This window comes from Boleophthalmus pectinirostris, unplaced genomic scaffold (assembly GCF_026225935.1).
Source record: "Boleophthalmus pectinirostris isolate CB_2022bp ecotype Guang Dong unplaced genomic scaffold, ASM2622593v1 HiC_scaffold_8, whole genome shotgun sequence".
In the NCBI taxonomy this organism is placed as follows: Eukaryota; Metazoa; Chordata; class Actinopteri; order Gobiiformes; family Gobiidae; genus Boleophthalmus; species Boleophthalmus pectinirostris.
In genome coordinates this window covers 27,878,133-27,892,090 of record NW_026571515.1, presented here as the reverse complement: position 1 = coordinate 27,892,090, position 13,958 = coordinate 27,878,133, and the positions used below count along the sequence as shown (strand labels likewise).

Sequence of the window (13,958 nt, the reverse complement as noted above, 5' to 3'; positions counted from 1 at the left end):
GGAGTAGAGAGCCATAAATACTCTTCACACTACAGTATAGGCCATATCTGGGATGGAGATGGGAAATATATTGAAAAATTTAAACACTGAAATTGTTATTTAAGAGAAAAGTTAAAAAACTGCAAAACAATCTACCAGTTCCAAACAAAAAATACTTGAACCCCAATAAAAAATACTTTTACAGACACATGTTAGCACAGTTCAAATCAAGTAGCATAAAAATTGTCTGAATATTGTCACTGGAATAATAAAAAAGTGTCTACTGTTTCTTACACTACACAATATATATACTTATACTAAAATGTCCCAACTCGATATACGACTACATGAACTTATGACTGATACATTTTATGTTACAGTATTCAAGAGAGCTGAACTATTTTGAAAAGATATAGCAAATTTTTTTCTGACATTCATAAGTAAGAAAATTTCAGAGATTTAATTTCTTTTATTTCACTTGTTCATTAATTTACGATGAATATAAAATAATGATGCTACATACATCAAATGTGAATGAAAAGGAGCAGACAGAAGTATAAACCTGTAAAATCTGCCCCCTTCAAGAGATGACTGAAATATCAATTGCAAAAGTCTAAACTACAGGGTTAGCAGGTTTTAAAGTGAATAAATCAGGATACGGTGTTGTTTGCAGACAAAATTATTTACATAATAGTTACTTAGATATTTGCAGAATTGCAATTTGCTAATAGTGACCATTCAAACTGTGATTTTAATAAGATTCTAATTCATCTCGAAGCCGTAATATCCAAAAAGAAGGAAAAGTATGAAAGAAAGGAATGAAACAATCAATATTTACATTCTTAGCACTACTTTATCAGTATTTAAAAGTAGCCAGCCCAGACTGCAGCCTTACACTTCCACTTGACTTGCCCATGTATCTGTGCTGTGTGTCTGTCACCTGCTCCTGATTATAGTTTTCATAAGCTCATAAAATACTAGACGCCGCTGAGTAAACTGTGTGTAGGTCTGGGTAAACCTCTCTATTGAAAATCACACAAAATGCAGCTGATTTCATGTCTAAACATGTGTTTTTGAGCCCCTCTGTTCATGTGTACCGGGCTTGCATGCATCTGCCACAGTCCCACTGCACAGCTGCTATGGAAAATACCTCAAAAGCATGCATGAATCTTTTAACATTAGATAATTATTTCATCTACAGCTGTTTGGTAATAGAGAAAAAACAGCAGAGCATCAAAAGGTGCACGGCATGGAAAATGAAAGAATAAACTTTGGTGTTTACCTTGTGTTGTACGCGCTGTGGCATTTTTAATAAAGAAGATGGCTTTCCATGAATGATCTGTTTAACTGCAGACAGGAGGGAGAGAAAAAAGGGATAATTAATTACTTTTGTGAGCGAGTGCACGGCTCAGACAATAAACCTGCCTGGTCGCCATGGATATGACATATTTGCTCTGAAAACAACACAATAATTAGCAAAGGAGAAAGATCCGGCGAGAATATGAGAACTGGGGCTTTAAAGTGCCACTGATCTATTCCTGTGTGCGTCTTCATCGTGAGCCACAACAAACACGCACAGCTCTAAACACACAAGTGCACATGGATAAAAGCACAAAACAGGCCCTTTATTAAAATCACACATTGTACATGCTTTTGTTTGGGTCATTTACACATGAGCGCTTACTGCACTGAGAGTGGAGACAAAAACCTGCCTCACAGCCACACAGCACAGAACATGATGTGTTGGAGATGTATCAATAACACATCTCTTTTCTTTTAAATTCTCTTATTCATGTGACATAAGCTTTATAAACTTCACAGCCTGCAGAATATCATATGGTAGATCTTTTATTTCTATTATTATAGTGGTGTCAAATACTTCAGAGCCTTTCTTCCTCATTTTTATTTTAGCTAAATATTGATTTTAATACTTCCTCTATTAATAGTAAATGAACATTGCATTACAACCCCTTTAGGAAACTTTCTACAGCTTCTGCCTAAACACTGAGCTTTACTTTAGCCAGCCTAATTCCAGTCTTTTTGATAGACAATGTGTTGCTTTAGTATGTAAATCATTTGTTTAAATAGACTATCAAGCATCATTGTTAAAGTTGTCTGCGTAATATTTCAATGCAAACGCAACGCATTCCACGTTCTTTCGTTTTGAATTGTGTGTCATGCGTGAAGCGCGCTTTAAGAACTGAGCCGAAACTAGGAAAAAGTTACACACAGAAGTGTCAACTTTTGGAGCAGGAGCTGTCTCCGCGATAGGACAGCGCCTTCCGGTGTGGAATGTCCAAAGTCATAAGCATCGCCCCTTCCCTCTCCTCTCCCGCCGTGTCCACGCAGCGGGACTGACAGCGGGCAGGAGCGGAGACCTGCTGCCGCTGGCGCCGCTACATCGTCACCGCTCACACCGCTTTCACCGAGCCCGTGTCCCCGTGTACTGTTTCAAAGTGTGTGAAAGTGCTTGTTTCGCGTCCCCCACACGTGTCGAGGAACAGTTTGGTGTCGCTTTCCGCTGTGTTTGAAATGCATGAGGCTGGCACTAGTTGAGAGAGAAGACAAACTCTTACCTGAGGTTCCTGCGCAGCTGTCTTCCGCTCACTTCCATCCAGAGGGGCGTGAATGTTTATTACAACAAGAGCTGTCATTCTCAAAGTTGACACCTTTTCCAGTTTTGATGTTTTTTATTGTTGCTTTTTCTAATTTCTTCCAAGCCGAGTCGCCCGGAAGACGTGCCCTGGAGACCGGCTCCGAGTGGGAAGAGGAGTCCTTAATTGAATTTATGGCCGCGCAGGTGGCGCGTGGAAAAGCAGGACTGGACTCCACCGTCAATGTCAGACAGTCGTGATTTTACCTCTGTGTAACCGAACTCTGCAGCACAGAAGAGATGCACAAAGTTTATCGTGACATTTTTGCGTCTAAACCACAGAAGTTCAAGATTCGCTCATCTGTTTGATGAGCTTCTGTTGCAGTAGTAAAAAGGAACAGAAAATAAAAACACAAATAGGCCTACAGTTGTTTCTGAATTCCACATATCCATTTAAGTTAATTGTATTTAAAAAGAAATAAATAAGCTACACACTGAATGGGACATTTAAGTCAAATTAAAAACCATTTATTTGAAAGCATGCAGTGCACAATGACAAGAAAAGATGCAGGGTTGAGGCTGGTTATTCTCAATGTATTACTATTACTAGGCATATGTTTATATTAATGTTATTATGAAAAAGGTGTCCTAAAGGTGTCCATCCGTTATATAGCCTACTATTATAGTTTTAATGCATATCTAGGCCTTCTATCATCTCCCTGGAGACTAAATGGCCCTCCCTGTGTTTCCCTTCACCTTTCCTATCAGCACACATGTCAATAACACATATAAAATATTCTCCTGGTGTGACTGCTGCAGGTACAGGTAAAGCCCATAGGAACAACCCCACTCTGATCATTTTAAACTTGAACCCTCCTTATCTAAATTCTGCAGTCTCCTGGTCTATTGACAAACAGATTATTGCCAATTAGCACTTTTGTGATGTGTCCTGTTGTACATAATAAAGAATACAGGGATCGATGGCAAAGTCAACTAACAAGGAAGATAATGCCTTAATCCCTGCCTTTCTCAGAGGTTAGGTGTAAGAAGCACTAGGTTATGTGTGGACTAAAATGGCAAAGTACAATACATGTATAATACGCATTTAGGATTTCAAGCTAATTCAATGTCTCTAGCCTACTTAAAGTTACAAGGTCTAATTCTGATCTGAATGAAAAGTCTATGTGGTGCAGGGTACAATAAAATCTTAGATGTGATGCAATGGTGGAAGAAATGCTCGATTTTGTTACTTAAGTAAAAGTACAGATACCAGAGCAAAAAAAATATGGAAATAAAAGTAAAAGTATCTCACAAAAAAATCTATTTCAGTAAAAGTATTAAAGTACCCATTTAAAATTTGACTTAAAGAGTAAAAAGTAAATACATTTCATGCATATTTTGATATCTTAAATAAAGTACACATACCAAACATTTTTACTCAAGTATAGTACTACTTTGACTTCATTACGTGTCACCACTGGTGTGATGTACATGTGACTTGTTTCCATTGACCGAAAAAAACATGTGAACACTAAACACATATAAACAAGGGGTTAGGCCATCTCATTTACAAACACTTGGGGGGGTTGTGGCATAGGCTAGTGGTTAAAAAGAATAGTGGTAAATATTTGCAAAAGTACATCCAGCAAATATACCGAGTACGCATTTGAAGTGTATCACTTCCTCCACTCATTCACAAATGCTTAGTTTAACTGTGGTGTGAAAAACTAACTTGGGGCCAATTCAGGGATTTTATATTTGAAATACAGTTATAGTTAAGTATAGTTTGTAACGCTGGAAAGGTGAGGTTAGAAATTTTTGCTAGTTAACTAAATATTATTGAAATCAGTAGCCACAGCAGTAAGGAAAAATTGCAATGTAAAATCTAAAATTATGTCTTTATATACAGTATGTGAGAGAGAAGAAGTATCGACATTTATAAAAACAAGTCTCATTATTTTACTCACTTGTTTCTAATCACCCATATGGTTTTTATTTGTGATTTAAGAGTCCAGCTGATTTGAACCCAAAACACCGTAAAATGTCTGACCTGTGTTCCTCCTCCAGTCTGTCCACAGTGACCGTGGCGGGCCTCCCATCCATCAGAGCTTCTCCTGATGTTGCAATACTGTGATAGCGAATAATAAAGACGTAAGAAAGACCAGAAAATCAATAGATTATTCTGCAGATCACTTGATTCAGTAATGATCCAGTGCATTTATGGCCTGGCGTTGATTCATACGGGCTGCTCTCAAGGGCACGTGCAGCCAGCCCACCTCTGCCCCGCTGACTCCTGCCATGGTCCCACTAATTATCAAACATTAAAAACTAATCACAGCGACCCAAGGTTAAAAAGACACACTTTGCATAAACTAAAGATTTTTCTATCTGCGTGAACATAAAACATGAAGATCTGAGTCAAGAGGTTAGTGCTGCGTGTGTGTGTTGCTTTATATGTGTTGTATTGTTCAATAATAAAGGTGCTAAACCTTAAAATTATTACAATTCAGTCTCCAGCAATCAATACAACTGGGCACATTTTACTCAATAGGTTTTCAGTATTGAACGCACTTGAAACTTGAAAGCATAATTCTAGTTGAGAATCAATTTGAAAGGAAAAATACTTACTTCTCTGCTTGACCATGTGGATCCTGACTTCTCTCACACTGAGGTCAGAACTAACACAAGCCGCTAATTGGCTGAGGAGTGCGTAATGGCAGAGTGGTTAGCATTTCTACCTCATAATGACAAGGCCAGATGGATGTGGGTTATCTCTGGGTACTCTTAAATTTCTCACACGATTCAAAGCTTAACATAACTGAACAGCTTTGTTAGAATGTGAAAGAGAATGATCTGTTGAACAACATGAACAGAGGGTGACCCTTCTCCAGATCTTGAGCCAAAATCTGCTGGACAACCCAGCTGAAGGAGAAACCTAACTCAGAAATAAATAGGGTTATTTTTGCTAACTTCACTATGCTGGGTTCTGTTCAGCATATATTAAAACAGTCAAGGTAAGTTAAAAGATGCACTATATAAAATTTCTGTTGGAGGCTCCATCACATGCTCGTCTCCATGGAGATTTTGTTTTGCCTGGAATGTTCTGCAGTATGGCATTATTATTACTCTCCATGGAGGCAAGCTGTTCAGTTACTGGTCACGGCTGGAGAGGGGCAATCCTGTTCTTAGTAAGAATGCATATTTTCAGGTATTTTTCAGCAATAAAAACACCTGTAGTTGAATATCTGAATAAATCAATGCTAGATAAGTTCAATGCCATACTGTGGAACATTCCTGGCAAAGCAATAAGAAGACAAGCAGGTGGCGAACCCCTCACCACAAAAGTTACGGTGTGCACCTTTAAATCTCACTGACAGACAGTTTACTCCCAGAACAGCTGGTCATGTGATGTCTTCATTAATTACACTCAGGCTTGTTTAGAATGCATAAACGTTGGTCATAATTTATTGGCAAAAGTGCGACAGGGCCTTGCGCACCTGTCACCTGTGAGCGGGGCAGAGGCAGAATCCTGATGAAGGTCGACTTGTTTTCAGTCACTTTGCATGAGCCACTGCATGAACCCGCATTCACCTTAATGAAATAAAGACATGTACAAATGTCCTTTAGCAGGTGGCTGTCTCATGGAAGTTAGAGGAGGTGGCAGCTGCCGGAGTCTGGTAAACATGAGCGTTTTTGAGCAGCGCTGGTGTGTGTGCTGTGTGGTTAGATTGGACAGCTGTCTCCATACCTACCTCACTGTGCTGACTTACAACTAATGCTCTATCAGGCCTCTGTATATATTTTTCCAGTGCATTTTGACATGGTGCAGAGGAGTTGAGTCCACACACACACACACACACACAGAGAGGGACACACACACACACAGAGGGACATTTGGTGTGACAGATGCAGCGCGCGTGAGGAGCAGAGGACAAGCCACTGTCGAACTATGCAAACCCAAAGACCTCAAGTGGGATCTTTATGAACTGTCCCAAAATGGGGGAGAGAGGCTGTTAAGTTTAGTTTGGCCACAAATGCCCTGGGGCTGACTGATGGAAAAGTCGTTGCCAGTCTGCGTCAAGGGTTTTTGGACCACCTATAACATAAGGAACTGGGTACAACCTGCAGATGGTGCAACCTGAATCACCGTCACAGCCCATTTTGTTGTACACACATTAACGCAAACATCATTCTTCTGTTATTTAGTTATAATCTAGGACAAAAACAGAATATTATTTTATGTTATAAGATTGCCAAATTTGCTCAAAAATGTCCTAATATAAAAATCAATTTATTTTGATTGAAAAAGCAAAGTAGAGACTTGTGTATGAGTGTGTGTATAGAATGTATGTGAAAAAGGAGTATGAGAGCAATGGCACCTCAAATGCAGGACAATAAAGATTACACCAATATGCATAAATCACACAAAATACAATTTTAAGTAGCTCACTTACTTTTCGTAAAGAATGAACAATAGTGTCCAAAAGTAGTTCAGTAGCCTCCTTAAAACATTGTACACTCCAATTGGGTTGACTCCTATTAGTTGTTTTTTCTCCTTTATAGCATAGCTTCAGTGTTTTGTTTGTAGATGTTTTTTACTCAAACAAGACATGAGAGGGCCAAATAAAACAGTTGCACAAAACTCTGTCTAATTTTGGGTTATTAGCGACTTTATCTCATCCCAATATGTTTCCCCATTGGGATTATTTACACGTTTAGTTCGTGGACAATACGAGCTAGGTGGCTACTTCCTCAATCACTTCCAACAGGAAATTAAGGTGTGGGAGCACAGTATCGCACCAATCTTAACTTTTCTGCACACAAACTGCCTCAGCCCTGGTGGATTTTTCAAATGAAATCTCATTTGAAATTTAGCTCCCCGCGTTAATAGTCCATGGACATATGAACAATAAGCCTTTGTGCTGTTAGTGTATTAAGAAGTGAAAACAAACCCCACGTTGGAGAGAGCTGGTCACTGCACCATATGGTGGTGATAAGATGCCCAGGTAGAATCTAATTTTAATAAATTCCTAATCAGCTTGGAGGGATCCTGAAACAACGTGGTTAATGTGAATGTGTGGAGTCAGCGAGGGCCCTCACAGCTGTGGTCCTTAATAAGATTTGAGCGGCATTACAACAACACTGCACTCAATGTCACAGCCACTGTCTGTCTGAACTGCAGCAAATAAAGATGGAAATGTGAGCAAATACTTAAATGATTCACACTGTACCATACTCATGCAATACTGGACAGAGCAGTTAGACACTTTAGGATTTCTAAAATGAAACTGGACACATTCGTATTAAAATTAAAATGAAACTTTCACTGATTTGAGAAACCTTTGTTAAAATGTTCAGCTAATTCTTGTCATCAACTGCATCTGCCTAATACTTCAAAGATGATTCAAAGAGTTTTACACCACAGGTTACTTTCTCAGAAAATATTGGGCAAACCTGTTATACTATCTTAGACATATTAGGATTTCTAAAATGAAATTAAACAAATCAGTAGTGGTAAATGGTGTTAACATTTTTCAGGTAATTGTGCCAATTTTACTTACAGTAAATATTCTCAGCAACATAAAGATACAGCACATAACGGTCACTCACGCGCCACAGCAAGGTTGTGGGCTCAAACCCCAGGTCAATTCTTCTGCGTTGCGGTGCTTACTGGTCCAGAGGAGATGTCCCAGTGGTATTGACAAATGGGTCAGATACAGGGGACAAATTTCCTGATAGGGACAATAATATATATATTACCTTACATAAAAAATCTAAAACTTTAAGACATTTTAGTTTCTGTGTACTGCTTACAGACCTTAGCTAAACCTGGCCCCTGATGCACTTGAACTGAGTAGATCTGATGTAGTGAGGTGGAGGTGTGCTGTGGCACATATCATCTGCTTTTTCATGCTTTCTAATTACAGGAGGTGAGGAGGGCCGGCGTTTTATCGTATTTGTTTTGCATCGCTGCAAAAATAGAAAATGGGGGCTCGCCAAGCTGCACCAATTTACTCTGTTTCGACCTTGATTAAAAGAAAATTAATTGGCACATCTCTCATTATGAGGTAGGCAGCAGTCGGTGACGCGAATGACTCAAAAATAAGATACAATGCATGAGGGCATGACAATGTGTGGACAATTGGTATTGTTATTCTTAGACGTGACTCACTGTGGTGATGATAAAATGCTACAGTTACACCTTATATACATATACCTTATAAGTCCAGTCGTAGGGGGTCATTCACATTATGTGAAGTGTTTGTTATTATTCAGTAAGGCTTTTGTGGTAGTGAAATCATTTACTGCTGAACTAAATCACTGGTTCAAGTATGGAACAATATGCAAATCTTAAGGTATGATCACGATGTGCATCTCACAGTATTTATTGCAATATTTTAGGGAGGTTAACAGAACTGTGGATATGCTACGTTTTTGGTATTAGCATTGCTGTCATAACCCAAAGAATTAAGAAACAAAAGTACTAACTAACACTTATTTCTTCATGCTGTCTGCACTGAAAGAGAGCAAAGGGTCATAGTATATGTAGTTCTCTGTTTGCAACACAACAATGCATTTATGCAAAGAAGCTTTTATTTTGATGCATTGTGACAGCTCATGATAATATAGGAGAGTTTTGACACGACAATATACTTTTGTTATTGCTACATTCCTGCTGTTTCAGGAAAGAATTCCTCAACAATATACTGTTGAACTGAACTATGCAGAAAAGTATATGACTAAATATGTACAGTATGTGACAACCACATTTTTGCTTTCAGAGTTGCAAAACTCCTCATTTCCAAACTCGCATTGAGAATGTGCATTTTTCCCTTATTTCAACACTGGGTTTATGAAGCTGCAAAACAGGTCATTTCCTTGAGTTGTAACAGGAATCTGCCTCTTGCTAATAATCACAAAGCAAACATCAAAATCCTATTTGTGTGTTGCGCCCGGCCGCTCCTCCCCTCTCTAAGACGCCATATGTCTCGGTGGATCAGCTTCAGGAGTTTTCAGTAACCGCGGTGTATGATTACATGAGAATTTGTCTGCGAGAAGGCCTCCAGGACGACCAAAATGCTAAATGCTATTTTTGAAATGAAATTTGCCTTCTTGAGCTGCACCTGTTTCCCTGGGAGAGTGAACAGAGCAGACGTCTGATGGAGAGCCCTGACACACACCTCACTTTGAAATATTTATGTGTTTTTGACACTCTTAACACTATGCCTGATCTTGAACACTTGTGTAAGACTTCACTGTTCTTAATAGACCTACGTATGGGGTGGGATATTGTCAAACTAGTCCAAACTGGACCAAATCCCCTTATGTCATGTCTGTTTGTTGTCTCTTGTAACATCTCTAGTAAAAAGTTTCAGAAGAAAGTAAAACTGAAGGTATGAAGGTGCACTATGTGGAGGATGTTACGCTACCTGCTTGTCTTAAGGAGACACTATTGACTTGAGTGAATGTTCCAAAGCATGGTATTATTGATCATTTATTCAAGTACAGGTCACCTTTCCACAGATCTGACCTGCAACTTAGCCTGATGGAGTTATTGACAGACAGTAAAGTTAAATGCCAACAATGGATCATTCCATGCAAAGCAGTAACACCATAAGCACATAATCTCTGAGCACAACATCTCTGACATGTTAGTGCCATATGAACCATCTCCGAGGACCTCAGAGACCGACCTCCTGCTGGTGCCCTGAGTCAGGACTAAACATGGCTCAAAACAGTTCTGTTTAGCTGTGCATATGAAAGGCTGAAAGGTTTTTATTCTGCACTCTTCTCTTTTAAAGGTTCTATAATAGGCAAAGTTGACTCATGTGAGCTTTGAGCAATGTTATAATGTTGTTACCTCATCAAAAACAGACCTGGAGTTGTGTTTTGTTTCATTCACACGTTTGAGTAATCCGTTATTTTTAGTCTGTCTACATCTCCAAAGCTCAAAATGCTCTGGTGATGCTATGAAGCCGTAGTTTTTTAGTTAACAGCTCCTTTTACCTTTAGTTCAGCAGAGATTGGCAAATCCAGGGCTATAATTATCCAGGTGATTCTAGTGAAGGTGTATGGAGTAAAGCACAGCTCACACTTCCTGTATTACCACATGACATGCAAGGTGGAACAAAGTGTTTTCTGTGTGAGAAGATCTCAGCCTAAATATGCAGAGTTAGTGAGTTAAACTTGTGTGAATGAACCAAAACTCTAGGTATGTTTGTGATGAGAAAACAACATTACAACATAGATCATACAGAGATTTGTATTGTGATTTTAATTTCTTAAAGCACTTTGTATTACTTTGTATGCCATAATCTCCATTTGAAAACAAGCAGGTGGCATATACGTTCCCCAGAAATGTTCCATTGTATACCTTTAAAACAAAAAAAAATAATAATTGGCCCAAAGAAACATTTGCACATTAGTTAGAGGGTTCTTGGACAGTGAGACACAGCTTGGGGTATTTCAGATTTTAAAAAAAGTTTGGGCACCATTGGTGTAGACTGAAGCCGTTTAAGATGGACAATAATTTACTGTGCCTCATCAAGTGACATTTGAATAATTGATTGATATAATGTAAAACAATCCTGGGTGCTTTGGGTCTTGGCTCACCTGCCACTCTCAGTTGACATGGGATGGGGAGGGACATTTAAGGACAGAGGAGTAGAGCACATTTTACCCACCATTACCCAGGGGCTCGTATGTCTCAGGACCTTCTTATACAGCATGTTGTGGTAAATAAATCCTCCCCTGTCAGCAATCATCCTCAACCCGCCGACCACCGCTGTAAGCCAAAATATAACACTTAATAACAATTCAGCCAATAAGAGAGAGCGTCCCGGTCTGTGGTGAAAAATCGCCACTCAGGTTTCCTCGTGTATCCCATCAAAGATCCGTTACAGTGAATGAACTGAATCGTCTACCTGTCACTTTGTAGAAATAAAGTACTTTTCCCGCTACTGGTTTCAAAGCATGGTTTTATTTTGAGGGGAAAAAGGCAAAAATAGAAAGGTGCGGTTATGTGATTTCTCTCAAATAGGTGCACATCCCGCTACCACTGAGAATGACTGGAATAGGTCTTCCCATCACTGTTCACTATAGTAAAAATACATTATGTTTTTGGTTGATACATTACAAGATTGTGTTTTGTATGTTTATCATTTCTGTACTTGATCTCTGTTCTAAAGTGAAGAGCAGGTGAAAGTGTGGTACATTTAGCTTCATCAGTGTTAACCTGCAGGGACCAGAGTGTTTCGCATGAATGAGATTTTGATTTTGACTGCATTTAAGTAATCATCTCCACTGCCGTATGCTCCATATTTATTATTACCTTTAAATATTCCCACTTGACTGAGTAAATTGAGAAGATTTCTTTATTGTTCTTTGAAGTCATTTGCAAATATAGAGAAAACTGAAGCCAGAGAATGTATGTGTATGTATGCATCTGACTTCCTGTAACAGTGTAATTGATGTAAAAGTGGAATCATTTAATCTCAGAGTGAGCATTAACTCCTATAGCCCAGGTGTCAGGAGGAGGCGCTGGGAGACACACCTGTGCTCCACTTCTGCCTCACACAGGCTTCTATTTATTCCCAGGTTACAAATTATACAGCACTAATCTGTGTTTTATCATTGTGTAAAAGGGCCAGTTTTAGTCAGATACAGTCAGTGCCTGGCTGCTGTGGGAGCGATGCCCTGGATTGCGCCTCAGGGCTGTTTCATGTGATCAGGTGAGTGTGTGCGATTATAGGAATTCAAACATGACATAATATGACATAAGAAGTCTTTTCAAGTCTCCAGCTACAAGGTGTATACATTTGACATGCACCAATGCCGATACTGGTATAGAAAATTAGTGACGATAGCAAGATCGGTTTCATGATATCGGTTAAGAAGATATCCTGGTTGGGCCTTAAATTAGATGTAACAAGACTACTTGCAGGCTGATTAAAGCCTAGAACATCTCATAATGTTTGAACTTTAATTCATACAAAGCTGTTCAGTAGTGATGTGAAGGGTAAATAACAGTTGCATACCCCAATCTCTTGTATAATAAGTTTACTTTTTCTACACTGGTATCCAGATATCGGATATCGATATATCGGTGTGATTTTATAATCACCGTAACTCTTTTGTTTAGAACAACTTACGGCATCAGCACCTCACTAAATGCGGTTCCAGAATGTCCTACCAACCATAAAGCTTGACACCTCATTTTGGCTAGTTCACAAAATCTGGAACTTAACCTTTCTACAAACCCTCAATGGACTGCAATGGCTCCCCTCTGGAGAATGTGTTGGTAGTGGTCAAATTACAGAACATCTTCACATAGAAGCATTTTATAAGTCAGCTGATACGTTTGCATAAACATATACTATTTGGCACAACTTACAACAGAAATACATGGTGTCTTGTCATGTTTGTGATTCTCAGTTACAGTTGCAGCCGCAGTAAATAGAGCCTCCTCTCTCTCAAACTCAGTGTTGAAAAGAAGTTGGTCCTTCATAACTTCTCTGGCACATTCCCTGCTCCTCTGCATTTGTTGAACCGTCACCACTGGGACAAGCGTGTGCCTCCCTCTGTCCCGCTGAGTGCTCTGATCCTGTACATCACCTGATATGGCGTTTATCCTTGAAAGCCTCATTGAATAGCTGAAAGTCCCCTGGCAGAGACAGAACTTGACATGTCTGTCCCCACTACAGCTGCTATTGTGTAGTCAGAGCAGCCTCACAGAGCACTTTGTCACAGTTAAGAGCTGTTGTTAAGAAGGCCACCATATTTGTTTTAAAAATAACATATCACATACCAAGGACTCAATAAAGCATCCAAGATGTCCTCCTCATGGAGCTGAGTCTGAGCCCTTAAAGTGTCTGGTTTTAGGACATGGCATCACACCTGTTGTGGTACACGATAGTGTTATTTTTAAACATTCAAAATCCTCAAATCCAAAGATCTATGAATTCTGGAATGTGTTTAAAATGTGTACAAATACAAGGCTTTATGGACCAGGGGGATTTACCCCCCAACTCCACAGCTCCACATTTAGCATGCTTATTTAGTCCATTGTCACTTTATCTTTAACATTGTGAAATAGGGCAAATGCCGTGGCAGTCAGGCCAAATCTCAACCACTCAAAGTGTTCAGTTTTAGGACACTGGGGTCACAGCTGTTGTGGAACTTGATAGAAGGATTATTTTTAAACTTTCAGAGCTCCAAATTCCTGCTTCTGAGAAAATGGTCACACCATGAGCCATGAGTCTTCTTAAATGCTTCGTTATGGAGATATGAAGAGATAAACACGGATATTTGATCAAGGTCATGTGCAGTTTTAGAGCATTTTGACACTCAACACTTCACAATTATGTAAAAAGTTAAGCTTTTAAAT

The 13,958-nt window shown here is 39.2% G+C and overlaps 1 long non-coding RNA gene across 1 annotated transcript in view; it reads right to left on the bottom strand.

The window, feature by feature from the left end:
- The window catches only part of LOC110164788 (uncharacterized), a 41,648-nt gene extending 38,943 nt beyond the window's left edge, over positions 1-2,705 (bottom strand). Inside the window, exons 1-2 of the long non-coding RNA XR_002318913.2 lie at positions 2,556-2,705; positions 1,262-1,326 (exon numbers count right to left, since the gene is read on the bottom strand). This is a non-coding gene — a long non-coding RNA (uncharacterized LOC110164788). The remainder of the gene's footprint in view (positions 1-1,261; positions 1,327-2,555) is intronic.
- Positions 2,706-13,958: the final 11,253 nt, after the last annotated feature.